Here is a 19974-nt window from a genome sequence, read left to right as displayed (position 1 = left end):
GGCTACTGCCTGACTGTCAGCTCCCAAAGGCATATCTCCATTTGTATTTTTCTCATGAGACTTACATTTGCAGCTACATGCTAAGTACTGTAACGTGAATATCCAATAAGCATTTCAAGTTCAGTGTGGTTCAAACCAAACTTTTCATTTCCTTCCTTCTGAATGTGTTCTCCTTCTTTTTTTTTGAAATGGATTCTTTATAGGATAAAGAATCATTATACTCATTTGCTAAAAATAGAATGAAGATATTCTACACCTGTCTCATCTTCACCTATAATATGGAATTAGTTACAGGCTTCTTGAATTCAAGTTCTGTGTGTTTGAATCTCTTTCTCTATGCCAATACATTGTCATGTTTCAGACTTTCATCACCTATTACTCAGCTTGTCACATAAGCCTCTTTTCTCTCTTTCTTTGTCACTGCCACCTCTGATGTATCCTTCACAATGTATCCAATATGAAAATTTTGTCATGTACCAAATAAATTTAAAACTTACCATTTTCTTGTTATTCTGATAAGGAATGAAGAGCTACCCCCTGCATAACACTGGCTTTAGCCTACCTTACCATAGACTCTCAGGATTCCCCGTCACGTCTTCAGGCCACTGGAGTACTTAGGATGGGCTGATCAAGCCACTCTTTTCCATTCTTCTGTAGTAACCCCTCTACTTCTTTTTTTTAAAGATTTATTTTATTTATTTGAAAGAAAGAGTTACAGAGAGAGGTAGAGACAGAGAGAGAGGTCTTCCATCCCCTGGTTCATTCCCCAGATGGCTGCAACGGCCGGAGCTGTGCCAATCTGAAGCCAGGAGCCAGGAGCTTTTTCCAGGTCTCCCAAATGGGTACAGGGGCCCAAGTACTTGGACCATCTTATACTGCTTTCCCAGGCCATAGCAGAGAGCTGGGTCGGAAAAGGAGCAGCCAGGACTAGAACAGGCTCCCATATGGGATGCTGGTGCTTCAGGCCAAGGCTTTAACTTGCTGTGCCACAGTGCTGGCCCAGTAACTCCCCTTTCTTATGTGTCTTTCTCCCACAAGTCCATTTTACACATCACTGCAGAATATCAAAAATCCCAAAATAAATCAGGTATAATACTTGAGCCATTGTGCTGCCACAAGAGTACAGCCACTGTACACATCAAATTCAGATTTGCGAAGATTTCATAAAAATATGTCATGTAATTGTAATTAAAATGAGGTACTCATTTTGTTTATTTTTATATTTAAAGTCTTTTCCAAATTCTGAAGTAAATTATTTGATAGTCACATTGAAGTTCATCACATTATCCTCTATCATTATATTTTGTGTATGCTTATCATCTTTCACTAATTAAAATAATCTTTAAGTACTTTAAATTTTTCATATACAGATATCAATAAAATTTCTGAAATTTGGAATTTGAGAAATTCAAGGATTTAATACAAAAAGTAAATATGTTTTACAATAATATATTATTCTTGGTATTATATTATACTTTTAAGAAATCTCCCAACCCCATCAGCCTTACTAATTTCAATCTAAGATTTTTGAATGCAGATAGGAAGTTTGTGTATTAGTAATCTTTACAAGATTGACTGAAAAAGCTTTTAGAATTTTGGTTACCTAGTTTATCCCCCTTCATAAACTCTTTCTAAAATCACCAAACATAAATTCCATAATTTAGTGTAACAATCAGTGAATGTAGATAGGAGCATTTTCTCCAGAAATTCAATTTCTAGTGGGCCCATCATAATATTATACTAGCTGATACTTGTGGAAGTACTTTTATCAAATAGATTGTATACTCAGTAACTCAGATAAAATAGATTTCACTGTTAGTGACCTACAACACATATCTGTCTCCAAATTCAGTCTAAGGAGGAAAGAGTTTTGGAGTTAGCAGTAGCTTAGTTGTGAAAGTGGAGATCTTTGGCCCCAGCAGAAGACAGTTAGGTTTATTATCACTTTCCTTTTTCCAGCCTAATTGGGACCATTGTAACAACTGCAATAAATCCTTCTCTACTCAAAATAATAATACTAATAAAAAAATTTTAAAAAGCATGCTTTCATACTTTAGCTGGAGGATCATCTGCATGAAATCTTTAATGTTCTAGAAAAGAGGTATAGCCATTCCCTATTTTTAATAATTCTTTTCAAATAACTACACCTTGGTATTATTGCAATTGCAATAAATGTTTGCCTGCCAGACTCTGTTCTATAACTTCATTCTTACACATGGGAAAGAGTTGGCACATGAACATTGGTTGACTATATGAAGACATAAATAAGAAGTTTCACTATTCCCCTCCCTAGTCAGGGTTGTGTATTCATTTTTACCTCTAGATGTCACAGAGTAAAGAAAATGACCTTGAGGGAACTGACTCATAATGACAACTAATGCCTGTTGGAGGTAATAGGAAGGAAGAATTGAGCTGGGAAGATCCCAAGTTGGGAAATCATCTTGGAAAGACAGATTTAAAAAATGAAGCACAAAGAAAATCCTTGTCTCTATGTCACAGCATGTGATCACTGTACTGTGATCACTGTACTGTCAAAGAGAAACTTCCATGGAGAGAAAGTACAATGAAAGAAGTTTGAGGAAGAACAGGGAACAAGCTTTCCCAGTCACTCAGTTCTGCCTGCAATTGGTCTGAGATTTGCAAGTTGATTCCAATAGAGTGGTCTTCTGGGACTGATCCAAAGAAGAGGCATACTTTTTCGACACTGGAAAAGTCACTAGTACGTGCAACATTTGTTGAAATTTATCTAAATATTTCCTCAAATTTATTTTTCTAAGTTTGTGTACAGCCTAACATTTTAAATTGAATGTATATTGTAGACAGTTTCAATCCAGCTAATTAACACCTGCATTGTCTCATAAGGTTATCATTTTTTGTGATAATACTTAACATCCACTCTCTTTTAACTTTTTATATATTTTTCCTTTTTTCAAAGAATGCAGCAATGTTTTTAACAAAATTTTCAAATCTGTGTACATGCTAGCTGTGAAGTAGATGCTTTTATTCATTCCAAAGGACAGATTTTCAGACAATGATCACACTATCCAAGTTAGTAAGAAGCTGGACAAATGAGTAGCCAGAGAATGTTAAAGGCAACAAAATCTCACCAAGGATGTATCAAATGTAAATTTACTGAGACATCAGGAAAATACATGTCTGTAATTACATTAGTGAAACAAGACATAATTACAGGAACCAAGTCTTTACACTAAAAAAGAAGCACTATAAAGCAAAGGGTCTTTGATAACCAACAAAATGAGCATGTACAAACCAATTCATTTTGTACCTAAGGAAGTTTATAGCACCAACATCTGGGGTTGGAAAGGGATTTCAACCACTGTCTATTTACAACCCTTCGATTTACAAATAAAGAAATGGAGGCCTAGAGAGATGAAAGGCCTTTCACAGAGTCACACCACCCAGAATTGAGTAGAAAACGATCCAGGGTTGATCTCCAGGTCACCAACATCAAGTAAGTGCTCTGTTTTAGCATACATATGTAATTCTATTAGATTCAATATAGTTTTTCCTATTAATAGGTCTACTATAAGTTAAAGCAACACAATTTTTAACAATTTATTTCATGGAGAAACAACTGACATGTAAGGGAATTCAATTCTCGAGTCTATATACTCTGAAATCAAAATTCAGAGCAGTCAATGACATTATCTTAGCTATAAATTGTTTGAGATGGTAGCATTTGAAGAGAAAATTTGGCATATCTACAACTACATTAACTATGTATGCCTCAAAGTTATAAAACATTGGTATAAAGTTTTCTTTTTCTTTAGAGTTTAAGAATTAATAAGGTGCAAAAATAATCTGAACATAGAGAGACAATCAGATTTTTCTTTTAAAAAGTAGGTATGGAACTTTTCATTTTAATAAGGGAAGGAATTAAAAGAAAACTCAACACTCTAAGAAGGAAAAAGAAAAATTCTTAGCTAAATTCCATAGCTTGTGAGCCACCTTGTTTATAAATTTTTCCCCTTTTCAATTAAAAAAAAGGTGTTTCTGTGAAACACTTCGGAGGTGTGAAATTTTGTCTAGCACATCTTGCCATGGTTCTGAGACCTCAATGTACTAAACTAATGATGAACTAGTAACATATAAGAGTGAAAAAATAAACAAGTTTATTGAGCATATTTAATTAGCTTCTTGGAAATAAAGCCAAGCTGTTGCCTGTATGTATCTGAGTTTGTCATTATGGTGGTAGTAAAAAAAAAAAAAAAATAGCACACACTGGGCATTCATCCACCATGATCATAAGTCAGCTGCTGCAGACAGCTAAATTGAGGCTTCGAGGCTGGCACTGCAGCATAGAGGGTAAAGCCGCCACCTGCATTGCCTGCATCCCATATTTGAGGAGTGAACCAGCAAGTAGAAGACCTCTCTCTCTGTCTCTCTGTCTCTCTCTGCCTCTCTGTAACTCTGCCTTTCAAATAAATAAATGAATCTTTTTTTTTTTAAAGAAGCGATGTGAAGCTTCTTAAAGATTTATTTGAAAGGCAGAGTTACACAGAGGCAGAGGGAGAAAGAAAGAGAAAGAGGTCTTTCATCAGCTGGTTCACATCTCAGATGGTTGCAATGGCTGGAGCTAGTCCAATCTGAACCAAGGACACAGGAGCTTCTTCCTTTTTTCCCACGGAGGTGCAGGGGCTCAAGAACTTGGGCCATCTTCCACTGCTTTCCCAGGCCATAGCAGAGAGCTGGATCAGAAGTGGAGCAGCCCGGACTTGAACCAGCACCCATATGAGATGCAGGCACTGCAGGTGGCAGCTTTACCAGCTACGCCAGAGAGCCGACCCTTAAATAAATGAGTCTTAAAAAAAAAAGAAAAAAACTTTATTTAAATAAATAAACAAACTGTGGCTTCATGAGTAGAACAAAGCCTATAAATAGAAGTGACTTTTGCATGTCATTTATTTGTACACATACGTTATATTCTCTCACATAGACGTTTAGTTATAAGTAAATTAACATTTGGCTACAATTTGTGCCCTCTTGGGTCCAGCATCAAAAAATTTGCTTCCATGTTTCATAAACATGCCCTACACCTGCTTAGGAAGTTAAATGACATTTATATTCTTAGCCTTTACCATATCTGGCCAGTGACAATAAAATGAAAACTCTTGGAACGTCAACCCTATTTCTTACTACTACATGCATATTAACAAACGTACAGCAAAACATTTGTTTACAATAGGTAAAAGAGCATGTTGCAGTTCTAGAGAATAAGCTATACTTGCTACCAATAATATGTGCACAGTGGTATAATAAAAGTAATTGGTGAAAATACTTTGTAAAAGTTGCACTATAAATATTTAAAGAAACATGTTAAAAATAAGAGTGAAAATAAGATTAGTGTTCTGAAACTATCAGTAGAAAATATGAGCACAAATCCTTTGATGGAAATTTTCAGTAGAAACTCTTGAGATACAGGTGAGAAGCTACTCTGTTCTTCCCTGCACCCCATCCTCCCCCCCATTTTTCTTATGAAGTCAATAATTAAGCAAATTGGTTAATATTTGGTTCCAGTTCCTGCATATCTGGAGTTTAAATGCATAAAGTGCTATTAATTTCCATGCTACAGTTTTTCTTTCAAAGAAAGTAAAAAGATATCCTGACACTGACACTGAAAATTCATCCATTTTAAAGACAGCAATTCCCATGTTAGACAAGAAAAGATAGAAGTCTACTGAATTAATTTTTAGAAGATAAATAAGATGTCACATTTCTTTGTTTTTCCTGTTAGAAATTTTATATATATATAATTCTTTCTGCATGCCTACATTTTTGGAAGCATGCCTACTTTTTTGCAAAAATGTGATGTGCAGATTTCAGTTCCTTGCTACGAAAAGTGAAGGCCTGGCAATTTTATAAATGTTGCTTTCTGATTTTTATGAGTGAGAAAATAAACTAAAATTATTACTGATTTGAGAGTAGTAAACACTTCATGTTTTAATTTATCCTCAATTTTAGGTTACTATAATTTGCAATAAGTGTACATATTTGTTTATTTCCTAAAGTGTATCATTTTAAAACAGTTTTTACTCCTGTGGTTATATTGGAATATTTGGAATTTTTAAGGAGTAAACAACAATCCCCAGCATTTGGTTTTATAATGTTTGTGACCAGATTTTTATTATTGATAAAAGTCAATCTTTTTAAAAGATTTATTTATTTGTTTGAAAGGCAGAGTTACAGAGAGGCAAAGGCAGAGACAGATCCTGCACCTGTTGGTTCACTCTCCCAAAAGGCTGCAATGGCTAGAGCTGGGCTCATCCAAAGCCAGAAGCCAGAACAGGGGCTTCTTCTGGGTCTCCCACACAGGTGCATTGGCCCAAGAACTTGAGCCATCATCTGCTTTCCCAGGCCATAGCAGAGAGCTAGATTGGGAGAGGAGCAGCGGAAACTCGGACCAGAACCCATATAGGATGCCCACACTGCAGGCGGCTGCTTTACCCACTATGCCACAGCACTTGCTTCAAAAGTCAATTTTCTTTTAAGTAGTTGGACTTTGGCAGCTTTGTAAAGGGAAGCTGGAGGTGTTCAGGCTCCCTGTCAATTTTCATCATAGTGCTATTGGGAAATGAGTGTTTTGTTTTGGTTTTGGTTTTTGTCTGTTGATCTGGGCTCAGTTTTTGTTTTGTTTTGATTATTTTGCTTTTGTTTTCTTCTTTTTCTTTCGGAGCTCAGTTTAAATGTGTATTTTATAAGACAACTGTTGCATCACTACATCATGATTCCCTGTATTGTTCAGCATAGATAATTTGTACACTTTGGTGTACACAATCACATTTAAGTTTTTTGCATAAAATAAATGCTTCTATATGTCATATAGCAGTCTTTTAATCTTTTTATCATGTTTTCTTGTGAATTTTTTCATGTAAAAGGGCTAAATTCATAAGCAAATGTGATTACAGTCAACTCTCAATTATCTATATAAGCTGTGACTCCGCCACGGATTTTCAATTTTGTAATAATCATGAACTCACAAAATAATGAAGGCACTCTGCAAGAGCTGATGCTGCTGGAGGAACTGCACATTTGTCCGTCCTCACTCTCAGAGTTACATTTGCCTCATAGTCCACATTTTCTCACTTCTCCAGAATGGGTTAAAGGAAGTAAACAATATTTGCATTATGACTTGATCTTTTTAAAAATGTTTTATTTATTTGAAAGGCAGAGTTAACCAGGGGGAGGAAGGGGCACAGAGAGAGAGAGAGAGAGAGAGAGAGAGAAATCTTCCATCTGCTGGTTCACTCCCCAAATGGCCACAATGGCCCTAGCTTGGCCAATCTGAAGACAGGAGCCAGGAGCTTCTTCTGGGTTTCCCATATGGGTGCAGGGGTCCAAGAACTTGAGGCATCTTCCACTGCTTTTTCAGGCACATTAGCAGGGAGCTGGATTGGAAGTGGAGTAGCTGGGACTTGAATCAGTGTCCATAGGGTGTGACAGTAGTAAGGCTGCAGCCTTACCCTATATGCTGCTATGTCCCTGGCTCCCATAACTTGATCTTGATTGGCTGTATCTACATATGATGCAAAACAATGAAGTGTATCTGGAAAAGGTGATAACTGATGCTAGAGTGAAATCTGCTGATAGTAAGTGTCACTTATGTTCTCATAGATAATCAAGAGATGGATGTATATTAACTCTGAAAAATGAATAATTCTTTTAAATATGCATATAAATATATAAACACACATTTAGCTATCAGAAGGTGGTTAGGCAAAAATGGATGCCAATGATAGAAAACAATATTTTTATTTTATTTTATTTTGACAGGCAGAGTGGACATTGAGAGAGAGACAGAAAGAAAGGTCTTCTTTTCCATTGATTCACCTCCCAACGGCCGCTGAGGCCGGCGCGCTGTGGCCAGCACACCGCGCTGATCCGAAGCCAGGACCAGGAGCTTCTCCTGGTCTCCCATGCGGGTGCAGGGCCCAAGCACTTGGGCCATCCTCTACTGCCTTCCCGGGCCACAGCAGAGAGCTGGACTGGAAAAGGAGCAACCAGGACAGAATTTGGCACCCTGACCGGGGCTAGAACCTGGGGTGCCAGCGCCGCAGGCAGAGGATTAGCCTATTGAGCCACGGCGCCAGCTGAAAACAGTATCTTTTAAAAGTGCAGAAAAGTTCTGGCCTTCCTATTTCTTTTTCATAATCCTTTAGAAAGAAAATACAAAATATTGCCTCTGGCATGCTGACAACAGAGTATCTATGCACAAATAACAGAGAAGTCCCTCAACTAATTAGTGGGCAGGTTCTATTTTGAAAGAGTTTAAAGTTCTCTTAGCATCAGACGGCTTGATTCTTAAGGTTCTTAATTTGTCAGCAGCCAAATGTGCATTGATAGAGGCTTTCTCTCTCACTCCTTTTAACAAATTGGCCAGCAGTGGTTAGACAACCAGCCTTTAAATCGTGTTAAATAAATTCAGCAGAAGCATTTGAATCAGCTTATGGCAGTTTAAGAGTTTTGCAGAAGAGGAGTTAGCTGAACCGAAGTGGCCTTCTCCTGATTTTATGAAATGAGACAAATGTCTGGCACTGAGGGAAAGGGTGGAAGAGTGGTGAGAACACTAAGCTGAAAGGGGAGGCACTTGTTTATGGGAAGTTTGTGAGTTTTCTTTCAAAAAGGAAAATATAAACTCTCTTAGGAATTTGGTGTTCACACCTCAGAAAAATAGAACACAAAACTGCAGACTTATATTTGAGAATTGGTATTAACCCTTTGTGTCTAGTTTGAGCTATCTTGTATTTGGTTAAAACTACAAGCCAGAATTTTGTATCTCATTGGATAAAAAGTATGTATAATTTTAAATAGTTTTACTTATTTTTGTGCTGCACATGGTCTGAATTTTTAGAATTTTTTAAAGACTTAAAGCAGAACTGTGTAATTTGTATAAATGACAAGTGTAAAATCCTACCAAAAATACTAAAAATATGCTCTATTCCAAATAACATTAAGAAATGTAGCATTAAATTCATCAATAACACAGTCCTAGAAACAGTTTATACATTTATTTAATATTCACATATATGAATAAATATATAATTTTTATAGTAAAGATGAATGAATTTTCTTTTGGTTTTTTATGTATTGTATGGTTAAATATGTCTAAAAGATTGCTAGTCAATTGTCGTCCTGCTTGTTCCTGAGTGGGATACAATCAGACTTGTAATAAAAAACATAGCAGAAACTGAGGCCGTTTCCAGAGCTGCTGACTTGATGGGATATTAAAACATCTGTTGTCAATAAGTACACGAATTTTTGGTATTCCAGCCAATGCAAACTTGTTATTCAATTATTATTAATGTGACAGTTAATGTTTTACTATGTTTAAAGTTAAATAAAATCCATTGTTTAAATTCAAAAAAAAAAGAAATGTAGCATTAAAAAAAGAAAAAATATACTTATTTAAAAAAGGAATGCCTCATTAAGTGAAGCATTAAATGTAAACATGTCTTGTTAGTGTGCATTTCAAATTTCACATTTTGAAAAGGTAAGAACTTTTTCCTCTCTCCTCAACAGATGCCTATAACTTAATTGGGAAATGAGTGTGTGGAAGAGGCAAGTAATAGATTAAGGGGCAGTGCCATAACTTGCACACGTTCTTGGAAAAATGAGGGTGGCTCCTAAGGCCAAGTATGTGTGTGACCTGAAGAAACACTGAATGGATCTGAGCAGGATAGAATAGTACTGCATGTATTCAATGAATAGAATATTTAAAGCCCAGACATTAGATTTTAAAAGAGGATTGCTTTGCAGGGCAGTTCATACAGAATTAGGAAAATCTGTTGTAAATGATTACTTGTTGGGGTTGAATCCTTTTTGAGAATAAGCTTTTTTTAAAAAAAAATATTTATTCATTTATTTGAAAGGCAGAGTTACCTAAAGGCAGTGGCAGGCAGAGAGAGAGGTCTTCCATCCATTGGTTCACTCTCCAAATGGCCACAATGGCAGGAGGTGGTCCAATCTGAAGCCAGGAGCCAGGAGCCTCCTCCAGGTCTCCCACGTGGGTGCAGGGGCCCAAGCATTTGGGCCATCCTTCACTGCTTTCCAAAGCAATAGCAGAGAGCTGGATAGGAAGTAGAGCAGCCGGGTCTCCAACTGGTGCCCATATGGATGCCAGCACCGCAGGCTGTGGCTTTACCCATTACGCCATAGCACCGGCCTCAAGAATAAGTTTTTAATCCTTCGGTGGTAGTTACTTTTCATGAACTGAAGATGAAATAAAATATCAAAGGCCTCCATGTGAGCGTTTTAAAAAATGACACTCTCTTCCATTTTGATAGTCAAGATACTCTCCTGGCATATGGGATTTATTCTTTTGGGATCCTCACTGGAAATTCAGAGGATGTAAGAGCTGTATTCATGCTCAGAATAAAATCAAGAAACCCAATACCCAGTTGCTGGAACCCTTGGTCCCAAATTGCATCCCACTAAATCCAAGCCCCTCTTAGGAGGCTACACACACGCTGATGGCTTTTGGATAAGGTAGGGAAGAAACGGCAGGCAAGCAAAGACAGCTTAGCATCTTGATCCCTTTACATTTGGGGTATGCTTCTTGCCTGCAGTGTTTCAAACCCTTGAGGCTCCCAAGGGAATGCTACCTATGCAACAGATGCTCTAGCAGGAGAAAAAAGGTCCCACAGAGGAAGGGGAAGGCTGAATCACAAGCTGACTGAGAAGAGGAGCTGTTCCCCTGTCACTGGATTCTTTTCTCTTCCAGGCAGGGTGGAAGTGCCAGAGGTTTCTATCCCCACTCTAGGAAAGAACACAAACACAGGAGCCCATGGTCCTCCCAAGGATTCTTTCTCATCCTTTTTCTAGACTCAGAATCATTGAAGCCTAAAGGGCTCTTTGTGACTGAATGCCTTCTATCATCCAAGGGCCATTGGTGTTAATTGGCACAGTTCACTGTAGCCTAAAGAGGCACAGCTGTTATTTCAAGAGAAGAGAGTTGAGTGCACTACTTAATTACCATGACCACAATCTTTAGGATGTTCAATAATTTCTATACAGCAGCTAAAGGAAAATTTATTTTATTTATTTATTTATTTATTTATTTATTTATTTATTTATTTATTTTGACAGGCAGAGTGGACAGTGAGAGAGAGAGAGACAGAGAGAAAGGTCCTCCTTTTTTCCATTGGTTCACCCCCTAATGGCCGCTGCGGCCAGCGCGCCACGCTGATCCGAAGCCAGGAGCCAAGTGCTTCTCCCGGTCTCCCATGGGGTGCAGGGCCCAAGCACTTGGGCCATCCTCCACTGCACTCCTGGGCCACAGCAGAGAACTGGACAGGAAGGGAGTGACTGGGACAGAATTTGGTGCCCTGACCGCAACTAGAACCCAGGGTGCCGGCACCACAGGCAGAGGATTAGCCTACTAAGCTGCGGCGCCGGCCTATAGTATTTGTTTATTCATTCAACATTCACATATGTAGTATATGTCCATATCTATCAATTGTTTTACACTGACCACTCAATCATATATGAACTTATCACTCTAGATTCAAGCGTTTTTACAATATGCAATAAACTTCCTTTCTAGACTTATTTGCTCCCTCCTATTCTAATGTGCCTAGTGTTTTTAGGAATATCCAGGACTTTCAACTATTTCCTGTTCCAGAACTCGCACTTTGCTCTTTTTGAGCCTTTACTTTCTTTTTTCTTTTCCAAATATTTATTTTATTTATTTGAAAGACAGATTTACAGAGAGGTAGAGATAGAACGAAAGGTCTTCCATTCGCTGGTTCACTCCCCAGATGGCTGCAATGGTCAGAGCTGCGCCAATCCGAAGCCAGGAGCCAGGAGCTTCTTCCAAGTCTCCCACGTTGGTGCAGGCAAAAGGACTTGGGCCATCTTCTACTGCTTTCCCAGGCCATAGCAGAGAGCTGGATTGGAAGTGGAGCAGCCAGGACTGGAACCGGCACCCATATTGGATGCCGGTGCTTCAGGCCAGGGCTTTAACCCGCTGTGCCAAGTGCTGGCCCTGAGTCTTTGCTCTTGTATTTCCCTTTCACTAGGAGCAGTTCCCTTGAAAATCTTGAAATCTACCTTCCCCAAACACTGTGTACTCTTAAAGTCTTACCTAAGCATGCCTTTCTCTTTGAAGCCTTTTCTGATCCTCTGTACTGATTGTTCCCTTTGCTAAACCCTCATGCCACACTGTGCTTCTGTAAAGGAACAGCAATATTTTCTTTTATTGTTGTCACTATTCACTTCTGTGTTTCCATTTTAAATTTGTTTATTTATTTATTTTACCAGAACATCATGTAAGTTTATTTCAGATGTAACTGCAATGTTAAAATTGACAAATTTAATTTTTACTGCACCAAATAAACTTCGCCATTTAAGTATTTTTTTGAAGTTATCCCCTCCAAAAAACTGAGGGAGCTTTTCTTTTTCTTTCACCACATATCAAAGTTTCCCAATAGTTCTCTTTTTGGAAGACTTTCAATTGATGGGTAACTGCCTCTGAAATACATTTCAGAACTTCTTTCCTCAAATGAAAACTAATCTGGACAAATTATATATTGCATAGATTTCCTTACAGATGCTTTTATTTAGAACCCAAATGGAAATACCCTACAGTAAAATTTTGACAGTTTTGCGCACAGTAAGAAGTATCTGACCTGAAAAATATGATGATATATACTGCAATCTTCCAGTTAACACAGGTATTGCTTAACTTTAAAGATAATTTTTTCTTGGCCGGCACCATGGCTCAATAGGCTAATCCTCCACCTTGCGGCGCCGGCACACCAGGTTCTAGTCCCGGTCAGGGCGCCGGATTCTGTCCCGGTTGCCCCTCTTCCAGGCCAGCTCTCTGCTGTGGCCAGGGAGTGCAGTGGAGGATGGCCCAAGTGCTTGGGCCCTGCACCCCATGGGAGACCAGGAGAAGCACCTGGCTCCTGGCTTCGGATCAGCGCGGAGCACCGGCCGCAGGCGCGCCAGCCGTGGCAGCCATTGGAGGGTGAACCAACGGCAAAGGAAGACCTTTCTCTCTGTCTCTCTCTCTCACTATCCACTCTGCCTGTCCAAAAAAAAAAAAAATATATATATATATATAATTTTTTCCACATATCAAAATAACCAAATCAACATGGGACATTTCATTAGCCTTTACTGATTCATAGGCATATGAATATTTAGACATAGCTTCTACCTTTTTCACATCTTCTTCCTCTATATGGATAGAATTAATACAAGTTTGATGTAGCACAATTAACTCTTTACAAACATTTACAATTTAGATTAAGGCACTGACTAGTGTGGAAAAAGAAATTCTATAATAATAGGGAGCCTAAACACTCAATTCAAAATTTTTTTCTTCCTTAAATAACATGTACTTAATAATGAGGCAGCTATTAAGTTTTTCAATAATATTTAGGGATACATTCATAGAACTGATTAGGCAATCCAGGTGAAATTGTTATGGAAATGGAGGCAGTGTCATTTATATATCAAAATCTATTTTGATATCTGGAAGTTTACAAAAAGGCTGAGTTCTTCAAACTAATTATGCCTTCTGTGACTCAAGCACTCTTTTCTTGACAAGACCAAGCTGAAATTTATCCATGAAGGTAAAAGTGCTTACTACTAAACTTTTCTTCTAACCTGAGATTTGAACTGTTCAAAAGTTTAAGAAACTGATACCCTAAAAACCAGTATGGTGCTTTCTACATTTAGCTATAAGGAGTTTAGAACCCTATAAATTCACCAACTATCTTTCTTTTCTGTATTATTCTTGGCACTCAATTAAGTCTGGCAAAGTCTATTGTACTTTATACTTTCACATTCTCAAACAAAAACTTAACATTATGAAGTGTGCATAAGCACTTTGCTCAATAATTTTCATTTAACATATCTGAAGATGAAACTTTATACCAGCATTTATACCAACTTTATACCAACAGGATAAGTATTACGAATCAATATTTCACTGAAGTCCAAGCCCTGTACATGGTTTTAAAGTTTAATGAGAGCATTTTTGGGGGTCATTAGTACTGGCAATCTGTCCTAAATATTGGAGATGAGATTATGGGAGGAAAACATGAATATTTCAGATGTCTCCTATCTCAACAAAAGTTATCAAAGTCACTCCCTAAGTGCCAGAAAACTATCTGGCATAAATCAGTCATATCAGTAGAAGAGATCACAGTGATAGCTAAATTATTAACACTTTATACTTCTACATTTCCAAGAACAGAAGCATTATGTTTAACAATTCCCCTTACCTCTCTTATTTATTTATTTACTTACTTACTTATCTATTTATTTACTTATCTATCTATCTACATACTTATTTATTTTAATTTCTGCAATAGCTGAGGCAGGGCCAGACTACAGCCAGGAACTAGGAACCCAATCGAGGTCTTCCTGTTGGTGGCAGAGAAACCAACTACTTGAGCCATCACTTGCTGCTTCTCAGTGTGCGCATTAACAGGAAGCTGGAATTGGGAGTAGAGCTGAAACTCAAACCCAAGTACTCCCAAGTGATATCTTAACCACTACCCAAAATGATGGTCCGTGATCCCTCTTAAAGGTGGAATACAACTTGCTCTCTTTTGTATTGATTTTATCTAGTAATGCTGAATTATGAGTAGATCAGAATGAGATAAACAAAAAGGAAATACTAATTTGAGGCTCTATTTGGAAGACTTGAATGTGACTGTTATTAGATGAATATTTGTATTCTCCCCCAAATTCATATAAGAGTACTTCAAAACGTTTGCATAAAAATGAAAGCAATAAGTATGAATTAATTTTGGTGCAAAAAATCTGGGTGCAAATTTTTTACTTAATGTGTAGAAAATGTGTGTTATGCATAGATTTCACATTTTTTCACCAAAGTAACCAAACACTTTAAATTCTATTTTCCATGAAACTTTTAAAAAGCACCCTCGTATATTGAAGTCCTAACTCCCAATGTGACTGAATTTTTTAAAAAGATTTATTTATTTATTTGAAAGTCAGAGTTACACAGAGAGGAGAGAAGGAGAGAAAGAGGTAGAGAGGTCTTCCATTTGCTGGTTCACTCCCCAGATGGCTGCAATGGCCAGAGCTGCACTGATCCAAAGCCAGGAGCCAGGAGCTTCTTCCAAGTCTCCCATGCGGGTGCAGGGGCCCAAGCACTTGGGTCATCTTCTACTGCTTTCCCAAGCCAGCCAGAGCAGACAGCTGGATTGGAAGTGGAGCAGCTGGGTCTCAAACTGGTGCCCGTATGGGATGCCAGCATTGCAAGCAGCAGCTTTAACCTCTACACCACAGCACCGGCCCCATGACTGAATTTTGAGTAAGATAGTAATTAACGTTAATTGAAGTCATAAAAATAGAGTCCTCGTTCATTAGGGTTAGTATCCTTATAAAAAAAGACACAAGAGAAAATTCTCTCTCCTTCCCTCTCTCTCCTTCTATCCACAAGTGTAAACACAGTGACTTTCCATAATCCAGGAAAAGAGCCCTCAACAGGAGCTGAATTAGCTGACATCTTGATCTTGGACTTCTAGCTCCCAAAATAAAGCAACACTTTTTTGCCATCTAATCCATCTAGTCACCTAATCTATAGTATTTTGTTATTGCCACCATGGATGACTCAGACAGATTTTCACACCTGATACAGGATGCTGTTGTGGCAAACACCTAAATTGTGAAAGTGGCTCATTATCTGGGCGATGAGTAGAGACTGGAAGAGTCTTGAGGTACATGCAAGGACACTTCATGATTGCTGTGAAAGGACTGTTGGTAGAAGTGTGAACATCATAGTGACAGTCTTGAGAGTTTGGGTATAGAAGACAGAAGGAGACCTGGAGAGCAAGTTTTCATACTCTTAAAGAATATGCAGATTGTTAAAGTCTGTTCTCAGACAGAAATGCAAAACATATTGGAAACTGAAGAAAATGTGATACTGGAATTAAGTAGCAGAGAGCTTACATGAATTGTGTGGTAGCATTTTATGGAATGCAAAACTTGAAAGTACATTGGATGTATAACAGAAGAGATTTCTGGGCAAATGTCCTGGTCCCATTTTATTGCTTGTAGTATAATTTGAGAGGACAAATACAAATTTAAGAAGGAATTGTTAGCAAATGGGAACCAGAACTTAGATATTTGGAAAACTTCTCATCCTATCCATATTGCAAAAATAAGAGACTTTGTTATGAAGAAAATGTTAAGGTTGTAGTTGGACAAATGCTTTATAAAGAGATCATGTTTGTTGTTCAAGACTTAATCAACTATTTTAGCAGAAACCCACAGTAAAAATAAGATTACACCAGTAGAAACATTGCCAGTCATGGAAAGCCAAGACACTGTGGCCAAAAATGACCTAAATGAAAGATCTATGTGAGTGAGATCCCAGTGGAAAGAATGGGCCATCAAAGAAGGAAGTACCTTTCTCTGAAGGGAGGAGAGGACTTCTACTTTGATTATGGCCTTATCTAAATAAAGTCAGAGATAGTCAGAGTTTGTGAACTCAAGAGGCTTCCATAGCCCTGGCAGCTCATGACAAGAGCCTTGGGTAATTACTGACATCATAAATAAGAGTGTCAATTGTTAAATCAACAACAGGAGTCACTCTACACTTACACCCCATGTAGGATCTTTGTCCTTAGTGTGTTGTATCATGCGAATTAATGGTAAAACTAGTATTCAAACAGTACTTTATACTTTGTGTGTTTGTGCAGGTGCAATCTATTGAAAACTTTACTTAGTATAAACTAAGTTGATCTTCTGTATATAAAGATAATTAAAAATGAATCTTAATGAAGAATGGGATGGGAGAGGGAGTAGGAGATGGGATGGTTTGCAGGTAGGAGTGAGGTTATGGGAGGAAAAATGGCTATAATCAAAAAGTTGTACTTTTGAGACATATTTATTAAATAAAAGTTAAAAAACATAAATAAATAAATAAATAAGAAAAGAAACATTGCCAGCTCAAAATAAAGCTGATGATGGAAGTGGGACAAAATGAAGAAATTTTCATTTCCTGGATTCTGTAAACTGGACCAGTCAGCTATATAGTTGCCAATGAGCCCTCTTCAAGGAAAGAATGACTGTGACCTTGATTCAGACATCAATAGACATCTCCACTCCCCAGAAGCTGGGGCCCTCACAGAGAGCTATATGAGTAACAGTTTCACAGACAGTCTTGGGAATAGTGCAACTCCTGGATGGCTAGGGACAGGGGCTTCCTGCCAATGGAAGTATCAAGGTCACATAAAAATGTTTCCTGTGGGTGTGAAAATCAGAAAATCAAACTCCAAAAGATTATTCTTGAATCTTAGGATCTAACAAAATATTCCTTGCTAGGTTTTGAGCTTGCGTGATACCCATCACCCTTTTATTCTTTCCTGATTCCTCCTTTTGCAATGGGACTGTTTTACCTGGCTGCCCCACCATTCTATTTCAAATACACATAACTTGTATAATTTCACAAGTTCATAGGTGGGAAAAATTTTCCCTTAGGGTGAGTTGTATCTTAAGTCTCACCCCTAATGATTTTTGAAAATATTTATCTTATTGTATTTGAAGAGCAGAGTTACATAGAAAAAGGGAGAGACAAACACTGAGAGATCTTTCATCTACTGGTTGACTCCTGAAATGACCAAAATGGTACAGGTTGGTCCAGGCCATAGGTAAGAGCCAGGAACTCCATCCAAAATTCCCACATGGAGAGCAGGAGCCCAGGTACTTGGGCCAACTTCTGCTGCTTTCCCAAGTGCATTGGCAGGGAGCTGGATTGGAAATTGAGCAGCCAGGACTAGAACTAACACTTATATGGGATGCCAGTATCATAGGTGGCAGTTTAACCTCCTGTGCCACAACACTAGTCCCAGTTTACATGCTTTTTAGATGAAACTTTGGATTTTAGACTTTAGTGTTGATAATAGAATGAGTTAAGAATTTTGGAGCTATTGGGATAGGATCAATTTATTTCACATATGAGAAGAACATGAATTTGGAGGGTCTGAGGTAGAATATTATGGAATGAATTTTTTTTTACCTTCTAAAGTCATGGTGAACCCTGCCACCATCACCCCATCCCTCTCCCCTATTGTGTAGTGTTTTTTGAGTAAGGAAGTCCTTATGGTTAATTGAGGTTCTCAGTTTGAGATTCTGACTTGATAGTATTTCTGTGTTTATAAAGAAAGAAAACAGAGTTTTCATACTCTGTCTCTCTTATTCACATAAGAATACAGTGAGAAGGTAGCCATTTTCAAGTCAGAAACCCTCATCAGGAACTGAATTATCAGGCACATTGATCTGGGATTTTTAGACTCTGGATCAGAGAGAAAATAAATTTCTCTTGTTTAATCTATCCTGTTGGTAGTATTTTGTTATGGCAGTCAGAGAAGACCAAGATAATGTCCTATACTACATTACAAGTCTGTTTATTTTCAAAACAATCCACAGAACCTCTCAAAATGTTAAGGTGGCTAGGTGGATATTAGCCTATGTGTGTAAGAGGCTGAAGAAAATGCGAAGTTTTGAAGACAATAGATTTATGTTAAATGGAATGAGGACACAAGTCCTGGTAGCAGGGCACGGTCTCTTGTCTGTCTCTTCAAGCCCAAGGTGTTCTTGCCTGTCCTGTATCCAAAGGAATTCATTGAGTTGAGACAAAAGTTGGGAGATTGGGCATTGTTGAATACAACTACCACATGAAGAACTGCAACCCAGAGTACATGCAAGAAACAACTAACTCAGAACCAAGAACTAATGTGTTTCTTCTAGAGCAAGTCACACACACAAAAAAACTCCAAAAAACAAAACAAAACACTAGGAGTACTGAGAGCAAGTGTGGGAGAAGAAATTAAAAAAGGAGGGTATTAACTAAAGAATTCCTTGTCTGTTACCTTCTACACTGCAAACCCTGAACAAACTGTTCCCAGGCTTAAACCAGGCTTAATCCCAGGTAAGCAACAAAACTGAGTAACCACCAAAGAAGTCAAGGCCTTTGGAATTGACCTTTGACTGCTTCCTATGGTATATCTTAAACAATTCTTATAGGTCAAAAGGCAAACTGAGGTGCATAGAGTTGGTGATTATGTCACCTATTTAGGAGAAAGGTCAATAAGTAATGTCAGAGAATTCTAAGGGGAAGATTACTATCTCATATGGTAGTTCTATTTTTAATTTTTAGCTCACATGAGCCATTCCACAGAGAATGCATATTATATTACATATTAAAAGCATCATGGTGTGCATGATAAATAGATAATTTTGATCAGCCATTTATAAAAGAAGAAAGGGCATATTTTGAAAATTGACTTCTACTTCAGTTGGCACATGCTTAATTGAATAAAATCTCACAACATGTTTTAGCTGTTCTGCTTTTACTGGAGAGCAGTGGCTTACATTGGCCTGCAGGGCAATGTGAGAGTTGTACCCCACATAATGTAGTATGGCTACCTTTCTCTCCTTTGGAGTTCATGGTTACCATGGGCAGCAATTCCCTTTCATCGTGTTTACGACGGAATTATTTCCTAGAAATATGCTATGGTTTATTTTATTGTCTTTTGAAAATGAAATATTTATATTTTTAAAGAACATTTATTTATTATTTATTTGAAAGTCAGAGTTACACAGTGAGAGAAGGAGAGGCAGAGAGAGAGAGAGAAAGGTCTTCCATCCACTGGTTCACTCCCCAGATGGCTGCAACAGCTGGAGCTGCACCGATACGAAGCCAGGAGCCAGGAGCTTCTTCTGGATCTCCCACGTGGGTGCAGGAGCTCAAGGACTTGCGCTGTCTTCTACTATTTTCCCAGGCCACAGCAGAGAGTTGGATAGGAAGTGGAGCAGCCGGAATGTGAACCGGTGCCCATGTGGGATACCAGCACCGCAGGTGGTGGCTTTACCCACTATGTCACAGTGCTAGCCCCTACATGTTTTAATTGTACATTTTATGGGATTCAGGGTGTTATTTTAATACATGTATACAGTAACTAGTGATCAAATCAG

This window comes from Oryctolagus cuniculus, chromosome 14 (genome assembly GCF_051225735.1).
Source record: "Oryctolagus cuniculus isolate XC-2025 breed Fujian yellow rabbit chromosome 14, ASM5122573v1, whole genome shotgun sequence".
Taxonomy (NCBI): Eukaryota; Metazoa; Chordata; class Mammalia; order Lagomorpha; family Leporidae; genus Oryctolagus; species Oryctolagus cuniculus.
Note: the sequence above shows the minus strand (reverse complement) of the source record.